This window comes from Sander lucioperca, chromosome 20 (genome assembly GCF_008315115.2).
Source record: "Sander lucioperca isolate FBNREF2018 chromosome 20, SLUC_FBN_1.2, whole genome shotgun sequence".
In the NCBI taxonomy this organism is placed as follows: domain Eukaryota; kingdom Metazoa; phylum Chordata; class Actinopteri; order Perciformes; family Percidae; genus Sander; species Sander lucioperca.
In genome coordinates this window covers 396,301-415,860 of record NC_050192.1, presented here as the reverse complement: position 1 = coordinate 415,860, position 19,560 = coordinate 396,301, and positions in this window count along the sequence as shown.

Sequence of the window (19,560 nt, the reverse complement as noted above, 5' to 3'; positions counted from 1 at the left end):
GTTTTGTTGGGTCCAACCACAATTTAACTGGATTTACCCATAAATTAGATCTAACCTGGAACAAAGACATACTTGAAGTTCTAGTGCAGTGTTGCCTTAAGGCCTGTAACCAGTGGTACACAATGTCAAATGCATGAAAACATGCCTCAGTGATAGCTTGTTTGGTAATGACAATATGTTATAAAATAAGGTGTGGTGTAAGTGGTAAAAACGTATTGATAGTAAAACAAATTCATCTTGATGCTGCTTAGAAGGCCACAGCAAAACAAGCACAAAAGTTGTACACAAACAACAAAATGTAATCAAAGTCATATTACAGAGAGAGCAAAGGAAAAATATCCAAACATATATGTAGCTCTGCGCTGTCTATGTGGATATAATAATGAAGGAACCTTAGCCTCCACCGGTATTTCCTCCCTCGCAATCCCACAGTATCAATTGAGTCAATCAGAGCTTATTCCAAAGGCCGGGGTAGGACACAGGGACCTTATTTCCAGATAGAGACTTGGCATTATCATTCATATTAAACAATAACCCAATGGCACTTATTTTCAGAGAACAATATCAGCGGTCAATCAATAATGCATCCAAGGTTCAATTTGAAATTGATATTCTGCTTGCTGTTAATATCATGTGGCTGCTCAGCTGCAGCTCTGTGTCTACGAAGGAATTACCTGGCTAAATAAACAAAGGGTATAGTGTGAATGGCTGCCACACAGCAGATATTTATCTACTGGGAGGACAGCTTAATATTGCAGGAAACATTAATATAAGAGGAGGATAAGCAAATACTTGTGGAGATAAAATGTTTGCTATGAAGCAGCTAAACGATTTTCGACTACCACATGTCAATAATAGGAAAGCTTATGCATTTGTTAAAGTTCTGCTTTTTTGCCGATTTACATAGAAATTGCCTTATTTTAGACTAAATAAGGACCTCTTTCAATCTCTTATTATAGCTCTTTATCCGAGGTCTGGGATAGGATATGGTATTGATTGAGAGTGTTCCTGTGCTAGTGCACTGCACTGATGGAGCAATTTTCAACAGTTAAGAATGGACTTCCCATTCTATTGCTGCTTATCAGAGGGGGTAAGAAACAGTACTACACAGTAAGTACTAGACTTTAATCCAGTACAGTTAATGACACAATATTACTCTGCCTTGTTTGACTACCTGTACTTATCAATCTTAAGTTTAACTCACTATGTTGGCATCAAAATGTGTTGGGCAGCTGTAGGTCAGGTGGTAACATGGGTTGTCCAAAAGGATTGGTGGTTCAATCCCCAGCTCCTCCTGTCCACATGTTGTCACCTGTGTTGTGTGTAGAATAGGCAAAACTGGACTGTGCGTCTCTTTGGACAGAAATGTCTGGCAAATGAGTGAAAATATTTATTCCCTCAGTGATGGCAAATCTTTTTCAACATAATAATCTTGTGCTTAATTAGTAGTGGTACGTAATGTGGTTGGTTTAATTGGTCATTGGCTAAATCTGAAGTGTGCACTACAGACTTATACTGTATGTCCTGTGATGGATCTGAAGTCTGCAAAAGTAAAAAAAAAGTACTATGAAATAGGATTTTTAGGACTTGGTCAATACCAAGATTTTGACCTTGTAATCCATCTGAGAGATTTTTTTTAACAGTTCTAAATGGAATTCCCATAGGTACAAGTGTCACTACATAAATAATCTATGTAATGCTTAGTTTTATCATCATTATCAACCTTTATTAAGTTCTCGAAGGTACAATTGAGGGCGAGCCCTCATTTTCAATGTAGCCGAGATGACAGAAAATAAATACACAATGAAATTTAAAACACAGTAGACAAACAGCGCAAACATTAAAAATGTGAATGACCAGAGAAGATACTAAAACAATTATGTGAAATCACATTTGAAGGAAATAAATCAAATCAATAGTAAAAGAATCGGGATAAAATCACGGACATTTAAATGACTAAAAACAATTACAACCAGAAACATGACTATTTAAAACCATTGCTCTTAACTGCCCATAAGACGGAAGACAATTTCATCTCATTTTCAACTGACTGTTGAAGCCTGTTCCAGGTTGTTGGAGCATTAAAAATATAAAACTGATTTACCTGATTAACGATGTAGGGCAACATAGCAGCGTAAATAAAAGACTATATAAGTGTCTCTAGTCTGCTCTGTTGTTGGGATATGTGCATTGCTTTTGAAATGTTCATAAATCCTTAGCCAGTGTAGCCGGTTTGACTAACCCATAACAGAAATGTAGAGCCAACTAGCTAAATAATCCTTGTATTATTTTTGGCATGTTTAACTTATTAGTAGAACACACAATAAAACATTGCATCCTTCTCCATGTCACGGAACATTACCCAGACATACTATGGCTTATTATTTACCATAAATACTTTGAATGAGTAACCAGCTGCTATCATCGTGGCATAAGCAGTTAACTACCGGCATCGATTTGATTGGCATAGACGTTGAGGTATTTTCTCACTATGATCCATCTTCAGATAGTCTAAACAATGGATGCAGGCCTATGTATTGATTACACCTGATAGCCTAGTTTTACTGTAAAGTCCAACATTGGCGTGAATCTACAGAAGCAGCTTCCTATATGATTTGATTTGATTTTTATTATTATTGTGTCATACATGAATATTTTCAGCCCAGGAAGGCAAACAAGACACCATTATTTAGAAAAAGACACCAGAAACCAAAGTAGTATCATATATTACAAATAATACTAAACATATAAACCATACTGACGTTTTTTCCCGAGCTTTACAACGGCATTATTAACCCATGAGGTAAATGGATGGAATACCCCATAGCAGGAGCCATGTTATCCATGTAAACAGTGAGGCTGATGACATGCATGAAATACAGCTGCCTCCACAGAAGCCCACAAATGGTTATTGATGAAAATATAATGGTGGATTGTGCTCTCCTTCTGTGGCTCACCGTTAGCACACAAGGACCATAAGAATAACCATCATTTCAGGAGAACAAATATTACCCCTTGGGCTCCAATTATTTTCATGCATTTGCTCCTTCGGTGTCTGACTAGATTCTTTGTTAATGCTAAATAAATAGTGTTTTGCTTACACCCTGTGTTTAAAAATCTAGCTGCTATGTGATGCACAATTGAGCTAGGTCATTTATTTATTTTAACCTTTATTTATACAGGTAATCTCATTGAGACTCGGGGTCTCATTCTCAAGAGAGACCTGTTGGGGACAATACAGCAACAATCAGGTACAGACAGACAGCTATATAAAATCCCCTAGCGGGATCAAGCTGGACAAAGTAAAGGCTTATTATGTCTTATTAATGTACTAATGACAGCATATTTTAGGTGTTTGGTGTCTAATTAGGGTATAACTGTTTGTTTTCTGTCTGATAAAGACCATGTTATTTCTATTTAATTTGATACAAAGTAAGGTTTATTACATATTTTTAATGTACTGTAAAATAAAGTGCAACCATTATTCATGACACCATTTGATAGTGAAATTAAACTTCATGACATCTTCATGACAAGTCCAAATATTTCACTTTAGTTAAGGTATAGGAAAATATTGTATAATGTCAACATATAAAGCTACATAGTTCCCTTAGGTTTGATAATTAGGTCTGCTATGACATATTTATTACAGGTTTGTTGTCTTGCTTAATGTCAAGTTGTCATGACACAAACATCTCAAACAAAGTCAACTTTTCATTAAAACTGTCATTTACCCAATGACAACAGTCATAAACATGAATTAAGACTCCTTCATGTTCATCACAGGTGTCATGTCGTTGGTTATGACGGTGTCATGTCAGTCTTATTCACACCCTTCAAGTAAAGCTGCTTATACACCGACCAGACGGCCGACCGTTGGCAGAAAAGGCAGTTGGACTGATCAGTCTCCTCGAGTTGGTCAAAAAAGTGCCTCAGAACACACCGAAGAGACGAGACGTAATACATCTCCATAACAACCGGCAGCTGATTGGACAAACGCGTCACGTGGGTCTGGTTTCTCTTGAAATTCAAACCAGACTGTCATGGCGGTTTATTCAGAATACCCTCACATAGAGTCCCGACTGCACGGAAAACACCGAACACTCGAGTCACCGACCTCGCCAGACTGTCCAACGGCCGATTATCGGGTTGGTGTGTAGCTGCGTTAAGTTTCTAACAACTTGTAATTGTTATTTATGCCAAAAAAAATGAGTTTTTACAGGGTACTAACATTTCATTCAATTAGCTAATTTCATTTAGTATGATATGTTGTATAATTAAATTGTATGTATTTTTTATTTTGTCCCCATAACTACGCCATATCAGGCCTTATTCATGCTGCAACAGCTGATTCAGTGATTGACCCATTTAATGGAAAATGACCAAATGCAGCACAGAAGACTCCAGCCAACTTTTGCTCCATGCAAAGACTGGTATCATCAAAGACAGAGTAAAGTTTACTCCAACTAATTGGCAGCAACATAAAAGGGAGATTGCAGCATTAGAAGACACAGAAAAACCTCCAAATCTTTATTTTATTAATTTATCTGTTTTTTTTTTAATCACACGGCAAAAACAAAGCATTTGCTCGTTAATGATGAAAGAGCTCCATAACTCCCATGTTGACTGACAATCACTGAGATGTATGACACCTCTCAACTTGTCATAGAGGAGTTATTTGTACTCTGCTGCGATCCATTCTGTGAGGAAAGACCAGATGTCCCGTCTTAATTAGGCCGGCAGTGATGTTTTTAATGACTTCTAGCCCATTACAGGCGACGGAAGAGTTTTCAGATCTTCCTCCCGTCACTCCTGTGGGCCTGCTGCTCTTTGTCTCAGGCTTGAATGTGAGTTTTGACACATTTAAATCCTCCAAAGACAGTCAGGGAGAACGAACATGCACTGTGTTTGTGTGTGCGTGCGTGCGTGTGTGCGTGTGTAGGCACGCCAGAATGAGAGCCTGAGACAAAGAGTTGTTGAATATGTTGTCAAAGAACGAGAGCAACTTTCCCTAATGTGTTCTATGTTGTTCGTTTATCATGCGTACTTCATTTATGGGAACGTGGGCACGTATTGTAAAATATATTTAATTCATGGTATATAAAGTTGAAAAACTAGGCCATCGTAGTTGATGCAGGATCTGCTGTGTGTGCTCCTTAAATAATAGTGCAAAGGAAGGAAAAAAAAAAACGCCCTCCAAGGAATCCATGGAGCTCTCTCTCTAAGGTTTTGAGTCAGACAACACCTTCTTTTTTTCTCCTTTCTTCCCTCCCCCTTTGCTTCAGCTCTCTTTCTTCTGTTTGGTTATTCTGTAGTTCCGCTCCCCGGCTTTTTGTTTTTTTCTTATTCTTTTTTTTTTTCCATTCTTTTTTTTCTGGCAGCCAAGACACCATAATATTGTCAGGGAATGTCTTCCCTCTCATTCATTTTATCTGGATCATGGCTCAAAAAACTGTTCACAATGAAATAGCATCAGAGAAGGCAGCAGAGTTCAGAGCTGCAGATCAAATATGAATATAGCATATTTGCAGTGATATCCTGTCGTGTGTTGTGTCAATGAGTAGCATCTGCAGAGCCGTGTTGGAGGAGACTGAGGTGAACAGACACCACCTTCCTGTCCTATCTGCAGCACATGGACCACCTCAAGGTAAAGATAGAAGTAAGTCTTCTGAACAAATGTTATTGCTTGCCTGTAATGAGGGTATAAAATGTTATTAATATTTTAGAACAAGCCCTATTTTTCATTTCTGAAACCCACTGTGGGGCTTCTTTTCAAAGGGTTTCAGTCAAAACCCAATGGGAGATTCAATTGACTTTAATCTTGCATTCGTTTGAAAATTTGAGCCCATTAGTTAACTTTGCCTTCTCTGTGCAGTTTTCATTGCATTTCAATGAAGCCGCTTTCCTGTGGTGTTAAAACACTAATAGTTGCTTCAAATAGCAAATGAGAAAGAGGGAACATGAGCACGAATGAGAATAAGAGAGGAAGGAAAAATGAGGGAGAAGGGGAGAGGAGAAGATGGTTAAGATGGTCAGAAATATTATTGTGAAACATCTATATTTCCAATTTGAACATTCTATATATATATGGCCTTGGGGGTCAGAGAAATCCAATACATTGCTGTGAGGTACAGTCATCATATATTAATGTGCTGGTGTGAATAATTTGCAGATTGAGACACATTGCCTCAACACTTTGTACCACCTGTCATGCTCTGACAACATATCAGCTGCGTCCACGTAGCAAGGCTTATTGGTGAAACACATTGTGGCTGCATCGATGAGAGGTCAGAATGGCCATAATAAAATAAAGGGAAAAGGGTGGACCCTGAATAATTCTCTTTGATGTCAGTTGGACCTCAGAAGTAAGACTCTCTAATTGCCACGGCCCAGTACCGTTTCTCTCCTCTCTCCACTCTTTCTGGACAGTGTTCACCTGCTGTCACTGTACACAACCACACTTCCGAGGTTCCCTCACCTAAGGCTAGCTACTCTCCGTATCTCAGTATGATGGATGTGAATGCTCTTCATACAATATATCCCCTTTAGACTTTAAGTTCCGAGCATCTTGAAAATTGCCTTTTTTGGATTCATGAGTGAGGGCATTGGAAACCTCCCAGCAGTGCTTTCACCAAGCATTTTTCAAAAGGTGTTTGTGTCACCAAGCTCATCTAGCTCTCCACTCAGCCAGCCCGTCCAACCAGCAGCCTCACCCAAACACAAAAGGCACACAACCGTCGGGGTCAGTGGATGTGACTGCATCCTACCCTGTCCACTGCCTTTAACCAAATGTCATTATGCTTTTCATCACAAGCTAAACAGCTATCGTATTCACCCAGAATCCCCATTAATGAAAAGTAGGTCAAGTGCAGAGTTCCAAAAGGAATGCCAAAATCTCCCACCCCTGTACTACCCCATACCGCCAGCCCGACCCTGGGGAAAAACGTGTGGAGAAGAAACTCTCTCCAGCGAATTTGTCATGCTTCTCAGCCAGCTCTGGCTCACGTTAAATGTATGTACACATCAAAGGAAATGAGGAGAATGGCTATTTCCAGAGCACTCTCTGCATTGTTAGATTACCTAAATGCCTCTCCTGCTGGTGGGCAAGGCTGCGTCAATGCAAAATGAGTCAGCAGATCTTATAGAAATGCCAAAGTATCTTGTGGATTTTATAGAATCAGACTCTGTGTCCTTGTGGGTTCCCACCTACCTTACTGCAGTCCTTCATCAAATGAAGGCTCATGTTGTTGTTTCTGCTGCCTCTGTTTAATCAGGCAGCCCCATCCCCCTCCCCAGCATCATCACAAGCTACTGACACAATGCCTGACTAATCCTATGCCCAGCTTTGGGATATGGCACCCACACAGTCAAATGAGCAAACAAAGAAGCTTAAGTCCTCTATACTGGATTAAGGAGGTATAGGAATAATGGTGGGCCATAGATACTCAGTGAGCACGGCTGCTGCTGGCTACCATGCACCCAGCCACACCAAGCCAAGTGTCTCAGACTGTCTGAGCCCAGCCTAGCTGAGCCCATCTGTCATGAGCCTGTGCAACACGCAGTGGTTACTCTGACCATCATCAGTTTCGCCCATATGTGTCAACTTGAGACATAAATCATATCAGGAAAACTTACAGCCGATGACTGATAGACCCTGACATCAACAAGAACTCTTCCTACACCTGAATGGATGAACGCACCGCTCACTGGGCTCTGTCCCTAAAAAACATGTCAGCTTTTGTGGAAACATTGCCAAATTACTTAACATCTGTAAGTCAATAAATAAACTACTTCTAAGTAGAATTTTAACCCCAAGACTTATATCTTAAAAACAGAACAATCAGCTAACAGTGTTGACATGGGAGACCAAAACCTGTGCTTACCAATGGTATCTGGCAACCTGTGCTATAGCTGGACATGCTGCACAGAACTGCTGGGCACCTGACTGCCCCTAAAGCCACACATTGTCTTTACATTTCTGCTCATGTACAGATAAAGCAAACCAGATCCAACATTTTTATCAGTGAACTTTGGACAGAGCCAGGCTATCTGTTTCCCCCCTGCGTCTTTATGCTAAGCTAAGCTAACCACGTCCTGACTCTAGCTCGGTGTTGAAAGAGGAACGCCATGTGTATAGTGTAAAACATTTGTTTTACACTATACACATAATCCCATATATTGTTGTTGGCATATGATAAAGGAGACATATTATGCTTTTCTGTATTTTCTGTCATAGCCTATCTATAATGTATATTGTCAAATGTCACATTACACGTGGCCAAATAATGAGGTAAACTTTCATTTGATACCATTTTTTGTACTTCATTCTATATCCATCATGTGAATGGAAACTGCAAAGCACCACTCCACCACTAGCTGCTGTGGTAGGGTTAGGGTTAGGGTAGGCCAATCACACGTTACATTAAATCGAAAAATGCCTGCTGTGATTGGCTGCAAGCAAAACCATAGAAAGTTATTTTTTCCTCGATCTGGGTACAAAAATGATCGAGTGCTGGATTCGTTTAACTGGACAGGTTTTGATACTAGTAGGTAATGGATAATTTGTGATTTGATAACATGTGGACAATGACAATGTTATGTTTTTACATGCTGGCTGTTTAGCAGGTATGTTTACTATGGTCAGGGAAGTGCGCCTATGTTCCCACAGCCCTATGTTCCCACATTTCTAAGATTTTTTTTCCATTGAAAATAAGGCCCTATGTTCCCACATTTCTAAGATTGTTTTCCAAAATTAGGCCCTATGTTCCCACATTTCCTTTTTCATAAATTTGTATCCAATTTTATCCCCCTTTCTCCCAATTTGGTAGCCAATTACACCCAACCTATTATCCAGTAGCAATGGACTACAGATGAAATGTAAACCTAACCCTAACCTAGGGCCTACTTTTAAGAAAAATCTTAGAAATGTGGGAACATAGGGCCTAATTTTCAGTGAAAAAATCCCCATGAATAGCCCATTCAGGCCTGAAGAAGACCCAGTAGGGTCAAAACGTTGCCTTTATATTAAATATGGGAGTTTAAAGCTGTGTTGAGGACATTACATTTTTTCATTTTAGTATTTTACATTTGTCCTGCACCTGCCAGAAGGTGGGTTGTGCACACAATTACTTTTATAACAGTTTAGCATATTAGCATGCTAACATGTGCTTAGCAGCACTAAACAGCTGAGTATTATGGGAATGTGATTATTTTTGCATACATTGGACAAATTAATATTTTGGCCTGATGATGGTGATAAATCAAGGGATCATCAAAGTCAGAGGGATTTGTCCTTTAGCCACCGCAAATATGCCAAATTCCATGACAATCCATCTATATTAATTAAGACCAAAGTCAGTAGTATTTTCCAAAATATTGAAATATTCCTTTCTAAAAAACATTCAAATGGGAATTTACAGTGGTGAAAAACACTTGAGTAATCCTCCCATTCCACAGCTCCATTCTCTCACTGGACCAGCTACCAGCTCCCGGCTCCAGGCAGCTATCAGAGGATGTTTTCCAGACTAGCAAATCAGGTATGGTCACCCAATTCGTTTTATCACGTATAGATCCAATCAGAGAGGAAACACTGCTGCCTTCATTACACTGCCATTACAGTTACTATTCAACATGCACGTGGCGGTACAAACTGTTGTTTGGCAGTGATGGCAGCCAGTATGTACATTGTTTTAACAGGATGGATGATGAACAGACTGGTGCTCCACTGTTGTGTAATGAAAGATGGTGAGCATCCAGCACAACAAAGTGCGGACTCTGATAGATTATAGAGCAGGTGGGATTTAATACTCGACTGGACTGTTCAAAGCAGGTGTGCATATTGCTAACAGCATATGTGCTGGTGTGTTTGTGTGTGTGTGCTGCTTTGTGGTTTGTGTATGCGTGTTTAGAGGCAGTATTTCTGTTTGTATTTGTGTCTGGAGGTGTGTGTGTGTGTGTGTGTGTGTGTGTATCTGTGTGTCAGTCTGTCTATAAGTGTTTAAAGGCTCAGTCATTGGACCCGAGGGAAAGGAAAATGAAGGAAAAGGCACAGGGCAAAGTTGCAGCGTGGGGGTCTGTATCGAACCCGGGCCATCTACCCACGATCCCTGCTGCATCCAATTTCAGCAGCAACGCTTCCTGTTAAACCCCATCAAACAGACACACGGCGGCACAAAGGAAAACCTCATCTCCACGGGAAACTAATCCGCCGGTGTGCGCTGTAAGCCTGTCAGGTTTTTTTTTTTTTTTATTGAAAGAAGTCATCACTCATTTCGCCAAAGATTAAAAGTATGGCTAAATTGAGAAAATCCGCTTATGAATTCTGAATTTAAATAGTGAGTTGGAGGGGCAGCTAGGAGAGATGCCAAGTCTTGTGGGGAGCACAGACAGGTATGGGAGGTGAGATAAATTGAAAATATACATATTTGTTTTTGTAGTTGGATTTCCCATAACCATCAGACTGTTTTTCATTTTTAGTGAAAGCAGAGGGTGGAGGGGAGCTGGAAGCAGAAGGCCTTCCCATCCGCACACAGCAGTATAGGAAATGAGAGCGCCTCACCTCACAGGCAGTGTCTTGATTGGAGATTCCAGCTGCAGAGACACGCATGTGAAATTACTTCCTGTGACTTTAATTGCCTTGCTGTTGGCTACAAGGTCTTTCAGCAGGAGAAGGCCAATTGCTTACTAGCTTTGCCATGGAGAGCGAGTCAACAGGGGCATGTCCAGGGAGTGGCCTGGGGTGGCACGGGACCCTGAAATCATTATCCTAAACTATTATCGTCTCTCTGCCCAGTCAGAGGCGCCACCCAACAGTGAAGAATTCATCTTGATTTTGTGAAAGTGTTGTAATAGGAATAAAACAGTTGGAAAGATGTCACTGGATAAGGCTGCAGTACGATGTGGTGGGGTTTTAAAAAAAAGAAGAAGAGCGTAAAGGACCTTTCAAAGTAACAGCTTTGTGGTCTGATAAAAAAATATTTTTAAAATCCTTACATATGGAGTGAACAGCACAACATGTTGAGCGAGGTTATGTTCCAAGGTTTTCTTCAGTTCATCGACATTCTATCCAATGTCTAATGTTTTAGTCCATACATACCTTAAGGCTTCAATCGCCTTGAATACTATATCTTATGTCAGGGACACACGTTCACAAACGTTCATAAATACTTGGTGTTATTTCCTTCTGCTTGCCCTGTATGGCTGAAGAAAGTCTGAAAGAGTGTATGAACTAAAGAGTGTTCTTATATTTTAATGAATCTACAAAATCAAGAAAATACTACAAGTAAATACAACATGCCAGTCTCCCTTTTTTTCGTCACATGTATCTGAGCTGTGCTTTCCAACAGACTGATATCACTCTTGTCTATGAGATATTTCATGCACTGGCCAGGGAGCCTGTGTCTAAGGTGATAATTATGTCAGCTCACAGACCAAATGATGTATTATTTATTTTGCAGTAACTCGCTGATCCCTCTCCCTCTAACTGTTGGCTGAGATGTGTGCCCCTGGAGTGGTCATTAATCTGATATCTGGCCGGCCTGGGCGCAGCCCCTATGATCCTGACCCAATCTCAGATCCTTATCCAAGGAGGAAGAGGGCTGCAGGCCAGGATTTGGAGGCCCCGGCTATCTCTCTCTTTATAATTGATAGGTTTTAGGCGATTATACGCTTCACGTGATTACGATCTATAACGATGTATTGATTGGACTGTAGTGGGATCCCACTGGCCTGCTTTTCATGCCAGAGACACCTACACCTCCTCTCCATCGTCCGGTATCTGACTGCTATACATTTTGGTTTGGAGCTATTTCAGACTTTGATATAAGTAAGACAGGCGCCGATACTGTGTGTGAAATATAATACACATATACACACACTTAGAAGAAGTTATTTTCTTGAACAAGGATAGACCATTATATGGAGGCTGATTTTGGCCTTTTATTCTCCAAGGTATTTGGGTGGGTCAGTATCCTCCAGCTCTGATAATAATAATGAAGATTTCTTCCTGTCTGGAAAAGCAGACCTGACATTTCCCAATGAACACTGTTTTGCTGATTTGTAGGTGATGATATGTAATGTATTCTCCTAGGTTAAGACCAGACATTATTTAGTTTGTTTTCCAGGTAACTAAATGTTTAAGCCATGCATGGGGTCTGGGGTGGCTCCAGCCCCAGAGTGAAATCTGATTGGCCAGATTGATTGACCACGTCATAACTGTGATGAAGAAGAAAAGAATATACAGCCCATTGAGAGGACCTAATATAACTGTGTGTGGAGGCAACATTTCATCTTTCAATAACAAACCCTACTTCTACAATAACTACTTATGTGCCTCTACACTTTTATCTTCTGGGAAAATAATATTTGTTCTTTCATGGTGCAACAACTAACCATTCACAGTAGACACATTTCTGCTTTTAACAGAATTTCAATGGCAATATTAAATGTTTTGCGGGTCTTTAATTGAACCTACTACTTTGAAGTATAATATACTGATATATTAGTGTATTATCAACAACGTGTCTACAGCATACCAGTATCGTCCTTTTGAGCAGAAGCATACAGGTGTGACTGTTGGCCTGTGAAGCAGTAGAGGAGCAATGAGAGATAGTTAATTATGATACGAATGCTCTCTGATCTCTATCAGCTGCCATACAGCCCTGAGCTCTGAAACATGAAGGACAGCTCAGACCAAACAGCACTCACTAACACAGCGATCTATGGCCACAGTATTTGTGGGGTGACATGTGCTGTAGCATGGCATGGCAGCTCAGCTGCCTATCAGTACACATCAACACCCCGCTGACACAAGGTAGCACATCAATGATGATGACAAACCAAACTTAAATATTTTTGGGTGGATCCCATTGTCAAAAATGACACATTTTCAAGATTCTTAAAATGTTAGTGTCGATCACATACATTGTCTTAGCTCAAAAGCTTTCAAATAACATAAAAGACATGCACCCATGAAACACTCACATAAAATGATGTTAAAACACAAACTCCATAAATCCATAAATAAACCAGAAGGACACTCGGAGAGTGCAGACCTCTGCCAAGCCATGTCCTCTCTCTGTTAATGCAGTGGGAATTTTCCCTTCCTGGCAATCATGTTCCCGATTATTCCAACAACACATGAATGCAGCACAAACGCTCTATCTCGCAATGTTAACAAAAGCGAAAATGAATTCATATCTCTGCCCCGTGATTTGGAAAACACAGCTACTTTCATCGCAATGCAATGTCATCTGACAACACACTGCTTTGGCCAATCAAATACCTGCAAGTGTACAGACCTGGTAAATTACTTTGTAACGTGTAACAGTTTGATTCTATTGTTTAAATTACACACGACTGTTGTTATAATGATAAATACATGTTTCTAAGTGCCACAAACACTTCAGAACGACAACAATGAGCCGTTGAGTAAATTCTTGCTGTGCCATTCATGTGGGTGGGGGAGTCGCAGATGGTCTTTCGTGCTATATTGGCCCAGAAACATTAACACTGAAGTATGCATCCAGTGAGAAACTTTCATGAGAATGAATGGGATACCTTGGAGCACGAAATGTTCGAATCCACTAGGTTGGGCCTTTCTGAATGTTAGTGAATGTGTTTGGTCTGTCTGTGTGTTCGTTGTAGTATCTAAATATAGAAACAAACCTAAATAATTTGTAGCCTAGTTTGATTAAAAAGAAGAAATTAGAGGGCGTCATGTGACCTAATGGCGAACTAGTTGGGTGAAGGACAAGCTCCGTATAGTGCACTGCTGTATTTATCCTTTTGAAGATACTGACCAGAGATATTTGCAGCATATGCTCCGTTGGGGAGACGTGGCTGAAAGGTATCAAAATGACGCCGCTGCTGTGACCGTGGCAGAAAAGCAACAGGCTAACAACATGTCGACATATTGGTAAAATAATCGCAGCACTAGAGAAAATCTCTGCTAAGCTAGAAGGTCTGAAGGAAATTCGCTGCTCCATTGTTTCGATGGAGTCGATCATCTCCAGCCTGGTCACCAGAATAAATGAGGTTGAGAGCCACGTGGAGAGTTCCAAGGCAGTCGAGAGGGAGAGACAAGATGATCCTACAGCTAGCAAGAGAGAGGACATTGACATACTTTGGGACAAAATTGAAGATTTTAAAGATCAAACCCCGACGCAATAATGTCCGTTTTGTTGGCATCCCTGAGGCTAAGGATTGATTCCGAAACCTGTATCCTACCAAACTTAAAATAGAAGCCAAGGCTGGAGTTAAGACATTTGAATGCCCCCCCGGAAGGCGATGTCATTCATAGAAAATATGGAGTGATTTGTCGGCGAGGGATTTATAATGATGTGCAGCCGCTGCTAAAGGCTGCTTTATTTTTTTTTGTCTCGGCTTTCTCATGGGACTGGCGCAAAGATAAGACACCGGCTGGGATCATACTCGGACATATTTCTCGATATTTCTCGGACTCGAACGGATTACGGACCGTAAAGACAAACTTTAAAAGGGAGTTAAACTGTGCGTTGTTCAGGTTCAGGTGCACATGGACTGTTCTGTGAGTATTAGGGATTTAGTTGTTTTTAGTCATCACACCTATGTATTTGGTATGTGCTCAGAAGATGGCTGTGATATTTGAATATATATTTATGTCGTCCAACTTAAGCTCCGTACGTTTCTCCACCTGGAATGTTAATGGAATGGGGAATCCCATCAAGAGGAGGAAGGTTATGTTCAATCTTAACATGATGTCATATTTTTGAAAGAAATACAAGTTGATTGTGGAATCTGAAAAATTGTGTGGAGGATGGGTAGGATCTGTGTTTCATAGTGTGGGGTCTAGCAGGAGTAGAGGGGTCATTACACTGATTAGCAAGCACCTGCAATTTAAATTGATTTAACAACTTAAGGATTATTCTGGAAGAGTTATTATTGTTCTGGCTGAAATACAAGGACAAGAACTAATTCTGGCTCTCACATTACAGAAGATGAGTAGGATTTTAGGCTTGGTTGATATTTGGAGAATTTTAAACCCAGCTGGGAGAGAGTATCCATTTTTTTTCGTCAGTGCACAAGACATATTCTAGGATAGACTTTCTTTTTAATGTCTAAATCACTGGCTACCTTTGCTGTAGGATGTGTGATAGGAAATATGGTAATTTCTGACCATGTGTGGGTGTGCCTAGACCTGCTGCCTCAAAGTGAGGGATGGTGCTCTTATAGGTGGCGCCTTAACTCCTCCCTTTTACAGGAGCCAGAAAATATAGAATTGCTTAGGTCTGAGCTAAAAGATAACTTGCGGATCAATTGGTCCTCAGTGTCGTATTCAGGGGTGGCATGGAATACCTTAAAGAATGTGTTCAGGGAGTGCATTATACATTATACAACATGCTTCACTTCACTTCACTGTTAGAACTAGAAAGTAAAATCTAACATGCTGAAATGGGGATTAAACAAAGAATTTCATGGGATGGCCTGAGAAACCTGACTCAATTAAAATACCAATATAATCATATTCTATCTCAGAAGGTTGAATTCAATTTATTCAGGGCAAGACAAAATTATTTTCAATCAGGAGACAAAGCAGGAAAATTACTCGCTAAATACATAAAAGAGAGGGAATCAGCTTTCACTGTTTCTGGAGTTAGATGTAATTGTGGATATGTTTTTACAGCAACTGTAGATATTCACAAGCTTTTTAAAGAATTTTACACTGATCTCAATGGGTCATTATCTACCTCTACTGATGAAGAAATGTGTTCCTTCATTGAGCCACTAGGGCTTCCCAAACTGACAGAAGAGCAAAGAAAACTGTGATGCGGATTTGTCTATAGAGGAAATTAAAGAGGAAATTGGGGCCCTGCTTGCGGGTAAGGCACCAGGGCCCGATGGCTTCACAGCAGAAAAGAGTTTTGCAACTGAACTGGCTCCACTTCTGTTAGAGGTATATAGAGAGGCAGTGGAGAAGGGCACACTGCCACCAACATTTAGGCAGGCTTTGATAACTTTGATTCCTAAAAAAGGTAAAGACCCAGGCCCAGGAGACTGTAAGAATTACCGCCCAATTTCCCTAATGCAGTTAGATGTTAAGATTATTTCTAAAATGTTGGCAAATAGCTTAAATAAGGTTAATACTTCTATAATTCATCCTGATCAGGTGGGGTTTATTCCTGGGCGTAGCTCGCCAGATAATATCAGGCGTCTCATTAATATTGCATGGTCTGTAGCTGATAGACAATCCGCAATATCTGCTATTTCCCTCGATGCCGAAAAGGCGTTTGATATGGTGGAATATATACTATATGTTCAAATTTTGGAAATGTATGGGTTTGGCAGCATTAAAGTGGATTAAGATGCTGTAGAACACCCAAAGGCTGCAGTGCAAACTAACGGGTTGATATTGATATTCTAACGGGTTGATATTCTGCTCTTGAAAGGGGAACAAGACAGGGATCACCTCTTTCTCCTTTATTTTGTTTAGCCATAGAGCCTTTAGCAGCAGCCATTGGTGGGGAGACTAACTTCCAAGGTGTTAAGGTAGGAGGTGTAGTGCACAAACCTATGCTTTATGCGGATGACATATTACTTTTTGTTTCCGAACCTAGCAGATCAGTCCAATTCAGAAGCGTTACCTTTAACAGCTCAGTGCCCCATAACAGCCTTCCAATAGGGTGCATTTCAGTGGGCAAAGCAAGGTACCGTATGTGGGTATCTTATTCCCTCCCTAGTTAAAAGACCTAGTTAGTTAATTTGGATCCATTATTTAATAAAATCTCTTTTGATGTTTATAGATGGGCGACTCATCTCTCAATAGCATTAAGGGTCAATGTTATAAAAATGGTTTGTGTTCCTAAGCTGAATTACCTTATCCAATATCTTCCTCTGGAGGTTCCTCTGTCATATTTAAATGGTTTGACAGGATAACAAAGACATTTATATGGAATGGTAAAAAAAACCCGGCTACATTTTAATAAATTACAAAGACCGATTGATAGAGAAGGTTTGGGTCTACCAAAGATGTTGTTAGGGAAATGGTGGACCCAAAAATGCAACAACAACAGGGCAGTGGTGAGCTTGGGGATTTAATAAAATAAAAAGTGATACAACAAAAGGAGTCCTGAAGAAAACAGGCAGAAATGGTACCGAAACCAGGCATCCAAAAATAAACTGGCACACCGAGACTAAGGGGGTAGACACACACACACACACACACACACACACACACACACACACACACACACACACACACAATGATCTGACAACAGACAAAGACAACACAGAGACTAAATACATAAGGTAACGAGGGTGAAACAAGGGACAGGTGACATGAGGGCTCAGAAACAGGTGAAACATATCGGGGTGGGGCAGCCAATCACAAAGGCAGGAAAACACAAGGCAGGAAGTAAAACAGGACATGACATGGGAGAAACAGACTACAAAATAAAACAGGAAACTGAAGCATAAAACATACACAAGGATGAAAACGGTAAAACGCAACAGAGAACACAAGAGAGTAAACAACAAGGAAATGGGGAATGAATTAACACAGTAAAACAGGAAAAACTATAACAGAAAATCACAACCATGACAGATGTATTATTACTATGCTTTTAACTTAAAGTGCCCATATTATGAAAAAATCACTTTTTCTGGGATTTGGGGTGTTATGTTGTGTCTCTGGTGCTTCCACACACATACAAACTTTGAAAAAAATCCATCCATGCTGTTTAGAGTGAGATACAGTTTCTGAATGTGTCCTGCCTTCAGTCTCTGGGTGAGCTGTTCAAAATCGGCACGGCTTGTGATGTCACAAGCCAAAACGAGCTGGCTAACCACAACCATTAGCTCGTAGTGTTAGCATTAGCATGCTAACGCTAGCATGCTACCTCGTTCTCAATAGCAAAGCACTGCTACAACACACACAAGTTCACCATAATCTACAAAAGAACTACTTCCATGTGCGCCCTCATTTAGAAGTCTCCCAGCTAATCCTGCCTTGTAACTGACCAAAGTTGTAGAAACAGCCTTTCTTTTACTGTCTATGGAGCTAGCTAGCTGACATGATCTACATCTGAGCTACTGCGCATGTGCAAGTGCAATCAAAGAGAGTACAGAAGAAGAAGAAGAAAAGAGGTCTCACTCTGTAGCTAAAAGAGAGACCAGGTGAAAAGAGGAGCTGCAGCAGTGAGAGAGAGAGCAGTGCAGTACAACACAAATATGGTGTTTTTTGAAAATTAAACCATGTAAACCTATTCTGGTACAACCTTAAAATACAATTATGAACCTGAAAATGAGCATAATATGGCTGCTTTAAGGCATCTGGTCCACTGGTCATTTCCTTCTGAGAGCGCCCCACCCTGGTGTGTATTTATCAATCTGTTCTTGCCCCATTATCGCCCTTACAAAGCCTGTCTGTTAATGTGAATGGTGAAGCAAAAACACATCTGATAATCTCTCACTTAAATGTCCTTTGGACCAAAGTGGCCCGGCTGTTTGAACTGGATCCATATCTAAATGCTTCATTAAGTATCTGGCGTTATCCAAAGTTATGTATTGGTACATCTCCTCTTTTTTTGGAGGGACTGGTTGGAGAAGAGAATTGTTACACTGGGGGATCTGTATCTCGGTGGTATATTGAAATCCTTTGAGGATGTGGTACAGCAATTTCAAATCCCTAGGTCTCAATTTTTTAGATATTTGCATTTCGCCATCTGTTGGTGGGGAATTCTGGATTCAGTTCTTCAGCCCCGAAGGCACCAGAATGTTTAGATAAGTTGTTGTTGAAATATGGAGGTCATGAGGCTTCTGGGTATTATTCTATGCTTATGCAGGACCTGGGGGATGGAGCCTGGACAGCCCTCAAAAAGACATGGGAAAGGGATCTGAGTAATACACTGGGTGATAAGGAGTGGGACAGAATCTGTAGGAATATTTAAACTGTCACCCGATGGGAGGGTGTGCCTCATTCAGTTCAAGATTATGCATAGCTTCTATCGGACTACGTCCAGATTGTTTGGAATTTATCTGAAATACACACCAAATTGTTGGAAATGTAAGACAGAGGATGGCCAATTACTCCATGTCATATGGTCCTGTGATAAGGTCCAGGAATTTTGGACCAGGATACATGATAACCTATGTCGGATTGCAGGGGCCCAGGTTCCATTCAGCCCAAGATTATTTGTTCTGGGAGATGGTCCAAAAGGTCTTTTACTTGAAGCAAAAATCCAGGCAGGCAAAAGTACAAAGGTGTAAGGCTGAGGCAAAGTCAGAAAAACACAAACAGGATCAAAAACTAGCTAGGCTCCAGATCAACAACCTAGACACTAGAGCAAAAGCACTGAGACAATCTGGCAGAGGGACAGTGGAAATGACTTGGTTGATATACTAGGGAGCTAATGAGTGAATTGGAAACAGCTGAGTGGGGAGGATGAGCAGGTGAAGTGAATCAAGTGATGGGAGGGCAAGCAGATGGAAGTGGCAGGGCCTGAAATGACAGCAGAGTTGAACACAGGCATAATTAAGAAAACAGGAGGACTTCAAAACCATGACACTAGAAAGTGGGGAAAAGTA